Source organism: Dipodomys merriami, unplaced genomic scaffold (assembly GCF_024711535.1).
Source record: "Dipodomys merriami isolate MVZ:Mamm:240054 unplaced genomic scaffold, mDipMer1.0.p SCAF_14, whole genome shotgun sequence".
Taxonomy (NCBI): Eukaryota; Metazoa; Chordata; class Mammalia; order Rodentia; family Heteromyidae; genus Dipodomys; species Dipodomys merriami.
The window spans coordinates 11,637,572-11,654,073 of NW_027202715.1; the positions used below are offsets into that span (position 1 = coordinate 11,637,572).

The 16,502-nt window shown below is 38.8% G+C and overlaps 1 long non-coding RNA gene across 1 annotated transcript; it reads right to left on the bottom strand.

Annotated features, from left to right (window-relative positions):
• Positions 1-258: 258 nt before the first annotated feature.
• On the bottom strand, positions 259-9,325 carry LOC138825702 (uncharacterized). Its single transcript, XR_011371495.1, has 3 exons — positions 9,111-9,325; positions 8,025-8,115; positions 259-431 (listed from the first exon to the last, which is right to left on the bottom strand). It is a non-coding gene; the product is annotated as an uncharacterized lncRNA (long non-coding RNA).
• Positions 9,326-16,502: the final 7,177 nt, after the last annotated feature.

Consider the following 16,502-nt stretch of genomic DNA (forward strand, 5'->3'; position numbering starts at 1 on the left):
AACCCAGGGCTTTATGCATGTTAGGCAAAGTACTCTACAACTGAGCCACATTCCCAGCCTTTGAGCAGTCTTGTCCTTAGAGCAGAGAACCATGTGCCTTACCCACATCTTCATAGAAAACACTAAAGGAAAAGAAGCATGTGCTTAGGCTGATGTGATCACATCAGGTGAGCTCCACATTTTCTAAAATAATGAGCCGAGATCAAGAAATAGTATTTATTCCAACCCTCTCTGCAGAAGGTGAACATTGGTGTTTAAGTAAAGCAAGTTCCTGAGTGTCTTAGTACACCTAGAGGGTGCTTCCTGGAGAATTTTGGATTAAACAATGCTGTGGAATTTGTTTAGATTTTCACAGTAACTCTCTGGCCAGGAGAAGGTGGTTGATTCTGATAGCCATCCTTCCCATCTGAGTTGGCTCTTGCTCTTTGAACCTTGGAGGAAAGAGAGGGAAAAATATAAATGAAAGGAAAAGAACAAAACAAGAGGCCCTTTCTGAACTCACATTTGAGTTTTCCTGTGAAAATGGCTTTTGGATTCCTTGCAGTTCTCTCAAGACTGGAAGATAATAATTTTGTTGTAGATGTAACAGCCTTAATTAGTAAAATTGACAAGAAAATACTTATCTCTTTATATTGAATGACAGGAAAACACAACTTAGGGAATTTGTCAGTTATGATTGAATAGAATCACATTTTAGACTTACATATTTTTTTTAACCTGATTAGTTCATGGGTAGGTTTTGTTTTTCTTTTTAGCTTCCCAGATCATGAATATTCTGAATTCTTAGTTTTCTTATCAGCAAAGAAAAGCAATTTACAGCATAGGACCTGAACAAAGCACTTTAGGTACTTTATAGTTCTTATCACAAAAGCTAATTCTCTACCTTAAAGGCAAAACATATTTTCCCTATGTATCTCAATCAAAAAAGGGCAGTTGTATTATTTTGTTTCCTAAATTTTCTTAAAGAAAAGAAAGCATGGGCTGGGAAGGTGGCTCAGTGGTAGAGCGCTTGCCTTGCAAGCCTGAGGCCCTGGGTTCAATTCCTCAGTACCATATAAGCAAGAAGAAAAAAGCCGGAAGTGGCGCTGTGGCTCAAGTGGTAGAGCGCCAGCCTTCAGCTGAAGAGCTGAGGGACAGCGCCCAGGCCCAGAGTTCAGGCCCCACAACCGGACCCAAAAATTAAAAAAAAAAAAATTCACACTAAGATTTAGATACCTTGTTGATCTATACAGTGTTCCATAAAACATTCACCACCATCTCTTCTTTAAAATAATATACTGTCATTTTGTGTGCGTGCTAGGGCTTAAACTCAGGCCCTGTGTGCTGTTCCTTTGTTATTTCACTCAAGACTGGTGCTCTGCCACTTAAGCCACAGTTCCACTTCCAGCTTTTTGGTGGTTATTTGGAGAGAAGAGTCTCACAGACTTTCCTGCCTAGGCTCACTTCAAATGGCAGTCCTCTGATCTCAGCCTCCTGAGTAACTAGGGTTACTGGCATCCAGCTAGAACACTATCATGTAAAATAAAAGTTCCCTCCAGAGGCTGCAATGCTTGGTAAGAAATGTATGCATTATCCTGCCCATGTAATTGTAACCCCTCTGTACAGTATGTTCTCAAATAAAATAAAATAAAATTAAAAAAAAAGTTCCCTCCAGATACCACAGAAGTTCTCAGAATCCAGTTATTCTCTGACATTCAGGACTTTCATTTCTGAGGGTAAGAGACTTTTTGTTGCTACACATGCCGAACTGTTGTCTGGTGAAATTTGCTAGAGCAAATGTAACCAAATGTCTGTTTTGATTTTTTTTTCTATAAATCTTGTCATTAATTCTGTGTTAATTTCAAGAGTCTTAACAATAAATAGCACAGCTTATACTTTTTTTCTTTAAATCTAGTAGAGCTTTGAAAATGATACTTTGGGGCTTTTATACAACATGACTAAATTAATTTGGGGGAAATTAAACAGTAGTATTGTTTTCCCAGAGAAGATAACACATCTTTTGTGAAACAGAAACTAAAGTGCTTATGACTTTGTGCATCTAAAAGCTGGTATCTTTTTACATCCTCAAGATGGTGTTATTTTGGGCAGTGGGAAGCTGGAAGAAAGAGAATACTGGGATAGCTGGCTGGCAGGGGCTCATTCTTCGCTTCATTGGGTTCAGGAATCAAGACTATCATATTTGTAAATATTTTCTTCAAAGAAGGAGAAAGGACTCACCAGATTTACTGTATGCTTGTCCAGACTGGTAATATAAATCCAAATAAATAAGTAAAGTTATAATTGCATAAATAAAGCAAGAAGGCAAGAATTGGCATCCCTGTGATTCGCCAGAAAGGCAGGCTCTAAGGATGGTGGGCAGGATCTCTTTCTGTGCAAAAAATGCTGGGACTTTACATAGGGTTATCATATATGCATGTGTATTCTCTGCCCTCAGATCCCAAGTCCGTCTGCAGAGGTATATATACATATAAAGAAACAGGAGTTAATGGCTTACTTAGGTCAATCAATTCTAAGTCCAGCTATTTTCTAGCCCTATTTTAACTTTTAGGTGTTTGTATTAAATCATTATAGGTGCAACTTCACTTGTCCCAGCATATAGAGTTATGTTTCTGCTTTAATCTCCATTTTGAAATTTATATTTACAGCATCATCATGAGTAGTATTACATTTTCGAACTTTTTTTTAACTGCCTTATGGAGAGAGCTTTGATTTAGAACACTTCATATACTTACATAAAGTGAATGATTTGATGTGTTACATACAGGTATAGCCCTACAAGACCATAAAGAAAACATTTCACAATCACGTTGTGAATATATCCATCACACCCAAAAGGCTGCTTGTGCTTGTTTATAACTTTATCCTTTAGCTCTCTCAGACCCAAACAACCTCAGAGTAACACTGTGTGTTACCATGAATCATTTGGGTTTTTCTGGAATTCAAACTAAATGGAATGTTATATATTGTAAGCACTATTTTTTTGTCTGATTTCCTTCACTTACATAATTATGTTTCCTCAATGTGGTTCTGTCTACTAATCAGCCATACCTACTAGTAGGTTTATGTTTTTTGATTACTATTTATATTGCTGAGTATGTTTTGATTTATATTATTCAGTAATATTCTATTTATATTGTTGAGTTGTGTTTACATTATGAAGTACTATTTATTTTGTTAAGTGCTATTGTGTGTTTATTGTTGAGTGCTGTTCAGCTGTATGGATGCCTAACATTTCTTGCTAAACTAGAGCTTGTTGGTGCCCGTTCTTGAGTACCACACACAAAACTCTTGTTACCATTACTGCTCCAGTCTTTGTATGGACGTGCACTGTCATTTATCTTCAGTGAATAGCTTGATGTGGAATGCTGGCTAAATGTTTAATTTATTACCAGCAATGAATGAGAATTTCATTCTTTCCCTGTTCTTGCTTGCAGGTGTTATGGTCCATCTTTTAGTTTCTATTAAGTGTGTAATGGAACCTTATTGTGGCTTTAATTTGTATTTTCTTAATTGAATACTCATGTCAGGAGGCTAATGACTCATGACTGATACATATTTGCCATTTATGGAATTTTTTTGTTGAACTATTCCACTATTTATTTTGATTAACTATCTATTTGAAAATATTTTTTTCCTTTTTCTTTCTTTTTCAAAAAAACATCTTTAAGCAGTTGTACCAAGGGGTTTCAATCCAATATGTCAGTTTGTGGATATAACGCATCTTGATCAATGTCACCCCTCTAATCATTTCCTCTTCCAACATGACCTATCTCCTCAAGGTAACTGGTTCCATGGACATATGTACATTGAATATTATGACTGTTTTTGTCCATCCTTCCTTTATTCATAATCTGCCCCACTTTCCCTGTACCTCACCTTACCATCTTAAAACACATACATACTCCAGCTTCTTGGATCTATTGGAAATATTTGACCCATTTAAAAATGCTTATCTTGATTTTAATTTATGTAATTTGGAAATATCTTCTTCTAGTCTGTAGATTTTTTAGTTTCTTCTTTTTAAATATGTTACATATTTTATTCAAACAAGAATAATTAAAAACAATAGCAACAAAGAAAAAAAAACTTTTGTTGCTGTTGTTTTTAATGTACTATGTGATTTTTTCTGTTTCTTTTGTATGTTCTTCCCCAATGGTATAATCCCTGTTGCTATTGTATTTGAGTCTGGTGTCCTGAATCTTGTATATACATTTTTCTAATGTTGGAGGGGGAAGGGGAATAACAAAAGGCTGAAACAAGGGTACAGGTTGACCCATTGTAACAATGAGACTTCCAAGACACTATGTTGAAAATGAATTTTATAACTTGGCGGGGATAGAAGGAGGAGTTGGGGAGGTGGGGAGGGAAGGGATGGCAGAAGAAAACAAAGAAGCTGTAACCATGCTTGATAAGAAATGCACTCATTTCCTTACTCATGTAATTGTAATCCCTCTGTACAGTATCTTTACAATAAAAAATATTTAAAAAATCATTTGTTTCATTTTCTTATATTTTATTTTTGTGTATTTTTAAAAACTGTTATTGTAGAGTTGATATGCAGAGAGGTTACCATTACATGATTCAGGTAATGAGTACAATTCTTTTTGAACCATGTCTCCACTTCTATTCCTCTCTCCCAGTCTTTCCCTCCCATCCCTACCTACAAGATGCCCAATTTATTTTTCACATAGCGTCTAGTGAATATCACTGTTGTATTTGTTCATCCTTTTTCCACCTTTTATGTGCACTCCCTGACCCTCCCAAATACAGACAAACTAGCAAACAGAAAAAGTATTTGACTGGAGTTAGCATTCAGTCATCATGAAAATTTACAGCAAGGGAATGCATTTGGAAACTGGACAAGGAAATATATATATATATATATATATATATATATATATATATACAAACATATATATATATATGTATATATAAACTATAGGTTGTATATGGAAAGCTGAGAGATGAACAACTTTTTCTACAACCAGAAACAAGGTAAGGGTTTCTGCTGTTCTGACTCATGAGAATTCAACATAGTATTAGATGCTTAACCAGTACAATAAGCCATAAAAATAAAAATATAAATATATCCAAATTAGTAGAGAATAATTAAAATTCTATTTGTAGATCTCCTCTACTCCTCTACTCATCTATACAGAAGGCTCTAACTAGTGAAACAGCTCAAGATGCAAACACAAAGGGGATCCAAATAGGGCGAGATGAAGTAAAACCCCTCCTCTTTGCAAATGACATGATCTTGTATTTAAAGTACCCCATGGACTCCACTGCCAGCTTACTTGAGATGATTTGAAACTTTGGCAAAGTAGCAAGGTATAAAATTAACCCTCAAAAGTCAATGGTTTTGAGAAGATTGGAATGTCTGTTTTCAAGACCCTCAAAACCCACCATAAGCCAACATTGATGTAAAAGCAAAAGAGTCTTTATTGCAAGCTCGAGCTTGGTCCTCTGCATTCTCAGTCACAACTGGTGATGCTAAGAGACCCCAGGCTCAACTGCTACAAAATTTTTGTAATAGTGAGTAAACAAGTTTAGGGGCTTTCCAGCTTGGCAATTACATGATTGTTTGGCATTTAAAAAGTGCACTTTGTCTATCTATCATTGGCTAGTGTACCAGAGCTGAACCGCAGCAGCTATTGAGTACAATACCTTTAGATTAAGGTACAATTCTCCTTTCCATTGTTTGGCTATTGCTGGGGCCATTGGGGCCATTGGAATGCTTTGTGGTTTTTCCAGGAACATGAGTTTATTCACCGGTCACACTATTGTTCCATAAGATGGTGGTTAGGTAGCTAATTTTTAAAATGGAGTCACTTCAGTCTCACATTCCCCCTTTTCACAGGAAACTCAGGGGCCAGTGGTTCCTGAAGCTGTAGTTCTGAGTAGGACACCTGGTTTTCCTGTAAGGGTTGGTATTGGGTTCTTAGAACCATTAATTAAACAGCATTTATTCGATCCTTAACAAAGGTGACCAGTCTATTAAGTATGCAGGGACTAATGGTAAGCACAAGCAGTAAAAAATTAGAGGGCCCAGCAGGATGGAAATTAGGGTAGTTAACCGTGGAGAGTAATTGAACCAAGACTCATACCATTGATAAAAATATCTCTCCTTTACAGCCTTTGTTACTGCTCTTTAACACACACCCAGAAGGAAGCAGGTTATTACCATACCAGGCTTTGACTATAGAGTGGATTTCCTGAAGTGCTTAAGGCAAGCCAGTGATGTCCTTGCTCCCAATATCCATTGTGGGAGAAGAGAGGGTTACTGTATATCAAGAGAAGAATGACCTGGTTTTAGCAGACTCAAAGCAGCTTTCCACTGGGAAGCAGTCTCAGGTGATGCAATCAGGCAGGAGTTCAGTCTACTTTTACCATGGTAGAGGTGGTCCCAGTGATGGTGTCAATTTCCTCTAGGTAACTGTCAGGCTGTCGTTGAACTTTACCCATTAGGGTGTGCAGTAGCAGCAGCAGGGTCTCTCAATGACTCCAAGGGACTGTCACACCTCATGCTGGGCTGCAAATTCCTACAGAGAGGCTTGGCAGGCTGTGGCCCCACTGGTTTTTAAGACCATTTAGACAATATCCCAGGACAATTTACCAAGACAACAACTTTTTACTAACCAGATATTTTTTATAAACAGACATAGAAGGCTTGGTCTTGTAACCATCTCCGCCAGATACAGTCTCCACACTTGCATATCTGTTATCACTATTGTCTTAAAACAATTTTAAATCTATTTTGCCTCATGTTTCCAAAACTGACTCTGGACTCTTGATCTTAAGAGGGGGTTGATGGGTGAAGGTCCATCTTCTGTAACTTCTTCAAACTGACTTCAGGGGCATTGATCCTACCTAGCCAGAAACCTATAACCTTAGCTTATTTTACAAAGAGGTTATCAGGGTTAGATGTCATTAAGAATAATATTTTAACTTTTGACAAATGCACAGAACTTTTCTCCAGCTATAGCAGTGTAGCTTGTTTAGCACTCTGGCTTGCAAAAGCATCTTTCTGGATGGCTTAGGAATGTGATCTCTAGTGACCCTAACAATGTCTAAGTTATCTGTGCAGGCCTTCAGGAAGATATCAATAGAAACTCTCTCGGGGCTGGGAAGGTGGCTCAGTGGTAGAGCACATGCCTTGCATTCCAGAGGCCCTGAGTTCGATTCCTCAGTACCACATAAGAAAAAAAAAGAAAAAAGCCAGAAGTGGCACTGTGGCTCAAGTGATAGAGCGCTAGCCTTGAGCTGAAGAGTTGAGGGACAGTGCCCAGGCCCAGAGTTCAGGCCCCATGACCGGGCCCCCCCCCCCAAAAAAAAAAGAAACACTCTCAGGTTTGTATACTCTTTATTTCCGAATAGATGAATTTCATGTAGCTGGTGTCAGCTCAAAAGTTACTGCCAATTAGGGTTTTTGGCACATACAGGAATTAGGATTTAAACTATCCTCCACATTTTATAACTTTAGCTTTTTTTTACTATCACAGATGACTGGCAACTTCCTGTCCCTTACAAGGTAGATAGTGATGGACATTAGGCATGCTTACAAACTATCTTCCCATGACCTCCTGGCTCTGACCAATGTTTGAAGAGCCACACACACACACTCTAGGATCTGACATTATTTCTGCCATCCAAGCAGTGGCTTACTGCCTCTGGATGCTACACCATTGCTTTTGTCCCAGGAGTGTCTTCTCCACACTGGAATAAATGCCTCCTTGGCATTTCCTTTAGTTGGTCATTGGACTTGAACTCGGGGCCTGAGTGCTATTCCTCAGCTCTCCAACTCAAGGATAGCATTCTGCCATTTTGAGTCCCAAAGCAACTCTGCTTGCTCTTTCAACACTCAGCTGTCTGTTTAGAGGTGACAATATCACAGGGACCTTTTTCTGCCCAGGCTGGCTTTGGACCACAATTTGCAGATCAATGAGTCTTATAAAAGGCCACTTTACTCCAATTAAAAGCAACAAGGTGGTCAACATAGAAGTAGCTTTTAAGCATGCTCTTACCTGGAACTTATTGAAAGCCAAAGTTACATCTGACAAACTTGCAAGAATCCTCACTCCTTTTTGTGGGTATGCTGGGAACGGTTACAAAATACTATGAGAGCAAAATGAAATAGCAATTAAGAAATTATTTTGGTAATCCTAATTTTTCTTTTTTACACTCTGAGGCAAATGTTAAGAACAATTTTACTTTTAAACATTATATCCAGAAATTCATTCCTAATTTTTAAACCTCTTATTAAGGTTTTAATATTTTGTATTTTAGTTTTTAGTTGCATCTTAAAAAAAATCCTTGAAATCTTGAGGCTAAGTTCCTCATTGCTTCTTGGCTGCTTATTTTAAAACAGATACATTTAAAAAACTTTTGAACTCAAATAACAATTTTTCCTTAATGCAAGAATTAAAACCACCACTGTACCAAGAAGCTAGACTTAACACCTTTATGTCTTTTAAAAACATATTTTAATAGTAGAACATCATTGTAATCAAACCACATTATACAGACAAATTTTTTTTGGGGGGGGGGGAGGTCCGGTCATGGGGCCTGAACTCTGGGTCTGGGTGCTGTCCTTCAGCTCTGCAGCTCAAGGCTAGCACTCTACCACCTGAGCCACAGTGCCACTTGTGGCTTTTTTTTTTTTTTTTTTTGCTTATGTGGTGCTGAGGAATCAAACCCAGGCCTCGTGCATGCAAGGCAAGCGCTTTACCACTGAGCCACCTTCCCAGCCCCAGACAAACTTTTTTTTTTAACCCTCTTTTCTCTTGAATGAAATACAGTTTTAGACAAACAAAACAGGTACGGTCTTTGACAGTGTTAAGCAAAGTTTTACATTTAAATTTCTAATATTTACCCCAAATTTTAGCCAAGGGAAATAAATCCCAAACAACTAATACTTTGTTAAGCCAGATAACTTAATTACAGTGTAAACAGCCTTATGCATTCTACAATTCCAGACTTAAAAATACCAGATTTTCTAACTTTCAAGTTAAAGAATCCTTAAAAAACCTTTTAAAACAATGTTAAAATTCTTTAAATTTTTTGATAATGTCCAAATCTCATAACCTTTTGAAGTTTACATTTAAACTTACCCAATTGTTACAGCATGCTGACTATTTTTATCTTGAACATGTTTCACCAATTTGTCTTTTGAATACCTTCATTGGAGGAAGACTGGGTGGTAGTTCATCTGAAACTAAACTGGCCTGATTCTGTGTTTTACTCAATTTTAGACAAGAGCTCTTTACAAAGTTTTGTCGGGAGCAGCTGAAAAGTCCAAACCTGGTACACAGCCTTCTACACCCTCTCCTCCTGCACTCTCCACAAGGAGAAAATGCAGACTGAGGGTTGAAGAGGACCAAACTAGTCTAGCAACCTTCCATGCCCTACAGGGAGGGGACATAGCAGGTCTGTGACTAGGCCAGCCCAGCTGTAGGCTAGAACCCTTATTCTCCCAGAAATGTTAAAATAAATAACAAAAACACAAATAAACACAAAAACTAAGGATTCACACCAGTTTCATTGTGGGGTCCAGTGGCCTGCAAGGGAAGTACAACAGTAGAATCTGTGGACCCCTGGGGGGGCAGGCGGGAGAAACTTCCCTGTGTGCCCTCCCCTGAGTCCCTGGTGCCCATCTTTCCACAGCTGCTGCTGCCCCTCCCACATCAAGTAATGGCAGCAGCTCAACCACAGCATTTCCTGGCACTGATGGTGGCTGATAAGGGGGAGGAAAAACCAGTTCTTCCAGGGTTCTACCTTGTAGAACTGGGGGTGGGGGAGACTGAGGGTTTGGTTTCATGTGCCCCAGTTTGGGGGGGGTGACTCTGGACTGCAAAAATTTTCTCCAGCCAATGTCCCTGTGGAGGCAAATGTTTTAACCAGAAGAGGGGGCTCTCAACTAAGTCCTGACAGACCAGGATGTGTGGAATCTGGTCCAGGTGGCCACGTGTTCCTGGAAGGAAAATATTTTCTTTTATTTTAATGATAATTGACAAATCAAAAGTTCCTTCAGCTGGCCATCCCACCCCAAAAGTGGGCCACTGTGATCTGCAAAAAGTAATTAGTTTTCCTTTTTTTGATCTCAACACCCAAATTATAGGCTCTTTCTTTACCATCGTTAAAATTGTCAGTCAAAAGGGAATGGGGTGTGGTTTGAGTCTGTCCCATTATTTTCCTTCAGTCAGTTCACAAAAAGATAACTTTCCCATTAAGTCTACTCCTGATAGTCTTTTATAAAAACACTCTTCCAACCTCCTATACACCAAGGACACACAAGACAATTACAGAAATAATGAACAAACAAAGGCTTCCTAAGACAAGCAAACAAAACCAAAAGTGTTGTGCCTATTCTGAATCGACTGGCTGGAGCGACCCGCCACCTTCAGCAAACTGTTAAGAGAAGTGGGGAAATTTTCATTCCCCTCTGATAATGGGGGTCTGGAATGTCTCCCAAGGACCCTGTTGGCTACCTTATAGTGTGTCCACCAAGGTGTAATGCCAACCCGATTCTGATCCTGCAGGACAGAAAGGACACAGAAAACAGGAAAAGACTCAACTCACAGGCTGGTTCCTGACTTTCCAACTACGGGATTTATAGGGATATGGGGCAATCCCTGACAAGCCCCCAAATGTAATGTCCATTTTCGAGACCCTCAAAGACCACCATAAGCTGACACTGATGTAAAAGCAAGAGTCTTTATTGCAAGCTCGAGCTTGGTCCTCTGCACACTCAGTTGCAACCCGTGATGCTAAGAGGCCCCGAGCTCAACTTTTACAGTATTTTTATAATAGTAAATAAACAAGTTTAGGGGTTTTCCAGCTTGGCAATTACATGATTTTTTGGCATTTAAAAAGTGCACCTTATCTATCATTGGCTAGTGTACCAGAGCTGAACCGCAGAAGCTATTGAACACAATACCTTTAGGTTAAGGTACAATTCTCCTGTCCACTGTTTGGCAGTTGCTAGGGCCATTGGGGCCATTGGAACACTTTGTGGTTTTTCCAGGAACATGAGGTTATTCACCGGTCACACTATTGTTCCCTAAGATGATGGTTAGGTAGCTAATTTTTAAGGTGGAGTCACTTCAGTCTCACAAAATGAGCTTGAAGATGGTGGAGGAGAGTCTGGGGGCTAAGCAACCTCTCCCGTAGAAACCAGTATTAGTATTCCAGTGGAAAATCTAAGGCTAGAGAGTCACACCAAGCATGTTATCATAGTACAGAAAGTTTGGCCAGAGAGGAAAAACTCAGGCAGCTTCGTTAAGGACACAGATTGGAGCACCCCCCCCCCCATTGGCAGCAACAGTGGTGGTGGCAGGACAAAGGCACTAGAGGCAAGCAGATTCTATTCACCACCAGCAAGAACTGACAGGGAGTGGAAATCTTCATTCGGCTGACCACACACAGTTGCAAACTGTGGACAGCCAAGAAATCAAAGGAAACTTGTGAGTACGCCCAAGATACTCTCACTTCTCTGGAGCAGTGGTGGGAAAGTAGCCCTTCTACCACCACCAGAGAAAAATTCCATCTTTGATACTGATACAGACCCAGTTAGAGCAGCTAGCTTAACTCAGGCCTCTGAAGAAGACAATAGGAGCTGTTTAACAGGTCAGAAGGATCTAACCTGCCCAGGGCTCAGCTCCACTCCTGGGGAGAACTGTCCCTCCCAAGCAGAGGCAGCTCTGTGTGGGTGAGGCAGACTCTTCTTAGTGGGTAAGCAGAGCCAGAGGCTACCTACCCAGCTGCTGCACAGGAAGCAACTCCAGTCCTTGAGCAATTGGAAACTTGTTACACAGAAATCCTGAGATTGGCTCCAGGCTAATTTAAAATAATATATCTCCACTAAATCATCCCTACAATAGATACTTAAAGATGTCCTACACATAGAAAACCAAAAAAGCACAATAAAGGCCAGGAAATAGCCCTCAAACAGAAAATCCAAGAAGCATAGTGAGAACCCAGGTGGCACAGCCCCCAAGACAGTGGATAACATGGCAGGAACTACCAAATACCTCTCAGTCCTAACTCTCAATATTAATAGACTTAATTCTCCAATTATGTGACACAGAATGTCTAGTTTGACCAAAAAGGAAGATCCTTCTACTGCTGGCTTCAAGAGACACACCTTGCCCACAAAAACAAACATATTCTGAAAGTGAAAGGCTGTAATAAAATCTACCAAGCAAACAGCCCCATAAACAGGTTGGAGTTGCAATCCTAATATCAGATAAAAATAGACTTCAAATTAAAATTAGGGAGAAGTGATAAAGAAGGTTATACTAATTAAGGGATCTCTCCTTCAGGAGGACATTACAATTCTAAATATCTATTCACTAAATAACAGAGCACCCAAATTTATCCAAGAAACAGTTTTCCCTAAGATCAAGCATAGACCCAAAGACATTAATTGTTGGGGACTTTTACACACCACTATCCCTGCTGCATATGTCAACCTGGCAAAAACTCAACAGAGAAACCTCAGACCTAAACAACTGCATACATCAACTAGACTTAACCTTCATCTAATGAATATTTCACCCATCAGCATCAGAATACACGTTCTTCTCAATAGCACAGGAAACAGGCCACATTTTAGGTCACAAAGCAAATATTTGCAAATTCAGAAACATTGAAATTATGCTCTGCATTCTCTCTGACCACAAGGAAATAAAATTAGAATTCTACACCAAAAGCCACCAAAGGAAATCATGTGACACACTGTTGAACAACCAGTAGGTCATAGAAGAGATTAGAAAGGAAAGTCAAATGTTCATGATATTTAACAAAAATGAACACAAATCACCAGCTCCTCTGGGACACAGCAAAGGCAGTACTTGGAGGCAAGTTTATAGCTCTGAGTTCCTACATCAACAAATTGGACATATCTGAAACCAACAATTAAACAAGGTAGCTGAAGCTCCTTGAAAAAGAGCAGCAAGCTAAACCCTAATCTAGTAGACAGAAAGAAATAATTAAAATTAAATCAGAATTAAATGAATTTGAGTCCACAAAAACAATAGAGAGAATCAACAAAACAAAGAGTTGGTTTTGGGAAACAATTAACAAAATTGACAAACCCTTAGCAAATCTTATTAGAGAAGAAGAGAGCACACCCATATAAACAAACTTAGAGATGAGAATGGTAACATCACCCCAGAAATAACCAATTCAGAACATTATAAGGGAATACTTCTCAAACCTTTATGCTAATAAGTTTGAGAATCTGTATGAAATGGACGAATTTCTAGCAAATGTTGACATGCCTAAAATAAATCAAGATGAGTTAAACCAACATAACAGACCCATATCAAGCATTAAAATAGAAACAGCAATAAGAGACCTCCCACCCAAGAAAATCCCAGGACTGGATGGATTTACAGCAGAATTCTACAAGGCCTTCAAAGCAGAACTCACACCAACACTCCTCCAACTCTTCCATGAACTTGAAAGTGAAAGTTCACTACCAAACTCCTTCTATGAAGCCATCATAACCCTCATCCCCAAACCAGACAGGGACTCATAAAAGAAAAAAAATTATAGACCCATTTCTTTGATGAACATTGATGCAAAACTACTCAACAAAATCTTGGCCAATTGACTTCAACAACTCATCAAAAAAATCATACACCATGATCAAGCACAATTCATTTCAGGGTTCAACATACACAAATCAATTAATATAATTTATCATGTAAACAAGAGCAAGGATAAGAAGCACATGCTTATCTCAATAGATGCAGAACAAGCTTTCAGCAAGATCCAACACCAATTTATGATGAAAGCTCTGGAAAAATTAAGAATTCATGGAACATTCCTCAATATATTAAAGGTTGTGTATGACAAACCTACAGCCAGCTTTATAGTTAATGGCGAAAAGCTAAGGCCATTTCATCTAAATTCAGGAATAAGAAAAGGATGTCCACTCTCTGCACTTCTCTTCAATTTAGTATAAGAATGCCTAGCAAGAGCACTAAGACAAGATGCAAACATAAAGGGGATCCAAATAGGGAAAGATGAAGTAAATCTCTCCCTCTTTGCAGATGACATGATCTGGTATTTAAAGAACCCTACGGATTCTACTCCCAAGTTACTCCAGCTGATTTGAAACTTTGGCAAAATAGCAGGATACAAAATTAACCCTCAAAAATCAATGGCTTTCCTGTATGCCAATAATGAGAAGAATGCAACCAAAATCAGGAAAGCAACTTCTTTTGTAATAGCCTCAGAAAAATAAAATACGTAGGAGTTAACTTAACTACAGAAGTGAAGGACCTCTAAGATTAAAAATTTAAAATCCTGGAAAAGGAAATTAAAGCAGAACTAATGAAGTGGAAAAAGCTCCCCTGCTCCTGGATTGGGAGGATTAACATCATGAAAAATGCAAATACTGCCAAAGGCTAGCTACAAATTTAATGCAATGCTTAACAATATCCCAACATCAATTCTTCAAGGAAATAGAAGAAGCAATCCAAAAATTAATAGAATAATAAAAGACCAGAATACCAAAAACATATCTTAACAGAAAGAACAGTAGTGCTGGAGGAATATCAATACCAAACTTCAAACTCTACTACAAAGTCATAGTAATCAAAATAGCTTGGTACTGGCACAAGAACAGACCCGAGGACCAATGGAATAGAACTGAAGACCAGAAATGAGCTCTCAGACCTATAGCCACCTAATCTTTGATAAGGGAGCTAAAAAAATAGAATGGAAGAAAGATAGCCTCTTCAGTAAATAGTGCTGGTAAAATTGGTTAAACACCTATAGAAAACTAAAGTTAGATCCTTATATAACACCTTGCATCAGAATCAACTCCAAATGGATCATAGACCTTGAAGTCAAAGTAGACATCCTGAAAACATTACAGGAAGAAATAGGAAAAACTCTAGGGCTCCTTGGCACAGGCCAAAATTTTCTTAATAAAGATTCAGAAACACAACAAATCAAAGAAAGGTTGGACAAATGGGATTGCATGAAAATGCAGAGCTTCTGCATGGCAAAGGACATAGCAAGCAAGATCAATAGAAAGCCCACAGATTTGGAGAAGATCTTCACTAGCTATACAACAGACAAGGGTCTTATATCTAAATTATTATTAGAACTCAAAAATTAAATCCCCCAACAACAAATTCTCAAAGAACCAACTGTCCCATCAATAATTAGGCTAAAAAAATTATATTAAGTGAAGTAAGCCAAGCCCAAAGAAACATAGGTCCATGATCTCCCTTATTTGCAATAGCTAGTATATATATGAGTCAAGCAGAAAAGGTCAGATAAGGTGATGTTAGGAAAATGAACCCTAATATGTATTTTAAATGTTTTTTTTCTTTCATGCATTTGTTTCTAACGCAATTATAAGATTATTTCTTTGTTGCTTTGTATGTCCCTCCCCCCCAGTATAACCCCTGCTTTCACTGTATTTGATGTCGGTATAATTTGTGGAGGGGAAGGGGAAAAACAAGTCATTTAAATAAGGATAAGGTGGACCTGTTACAACAATGAGAAGTACAAGTTGTCATGTTGAAAACGAACTTTACAACTTGGGAGGGGGAGGATTGGGGAGGGGGGAAGGAGGATGGGAAGGGATGTGAAGGGTAAACAAAGGAGGAGGCTACAATGCTTGATAAGAAATGTACTCATTATCTTGCCCATGTAATTGTAACCCCTCTGTACAATATTTTCACAAAAAAAATAATTCGGCTACAGATTTAAAGAGAGACTCATGTGAAGAGGAAATAAGAATGGACAATAGGGCTGGAAAGGGCTCAGTGGTAGAGCGCTTGCCTTGCATGCATGAGGCCCTGGGTTCGATTTCTCAGCACCACATAAGCAGAAAAAAAAAAGCCAGAAGTGGTGTTGTGGCTCAAGAGGTAGAGTGCTAGCCTTGAGCTGAAGAGCTGAGGGACAGCGCCCAGGGCCAGATTTCAGGACCCATGACTAGACTCTCCCCCCTCCCAAAAAGGACAATAAACACATGAAGAAATGCTTAACTTCTTTATCTGCAAAAGAAATGAAACTCAAAACAACATTGAGATTCTACCTCATCCCAGTTAGAATGGCTATAATCAAGAAATCTAATAACAACAGATGCTGGATGGGATGTGGCCAAAAGCAAACCTTACTGCATTGTTTATGGGAGTGTAAACTTGTTCAACCTCTCTGGAAAGCAGTATGGAGGTTCCTCAAAAGACTCCACATAGAGCTCCCCTATGACCCAGCAATCCCACTTTTTTTATCTTATTTTTTATTTTTTTTATTGTGAAAATACTGTACAGAGGGGTTACAATTACATGGGCAAGATAGTGAGTACATTTCTTATCAAGCATTGTAGCCTCTTCCTTTGTTTACCCTTCCCATCCCTTCCAATCCTCCCTTCCCCCCCACCAAATCCTCCCCCCCAAGTTGTAAAGTTCATTTTTGACATGACAACTTGTACTTCTCATTGTTGCAACAGGTCCACCTGTATCCTTATTTAAACGACT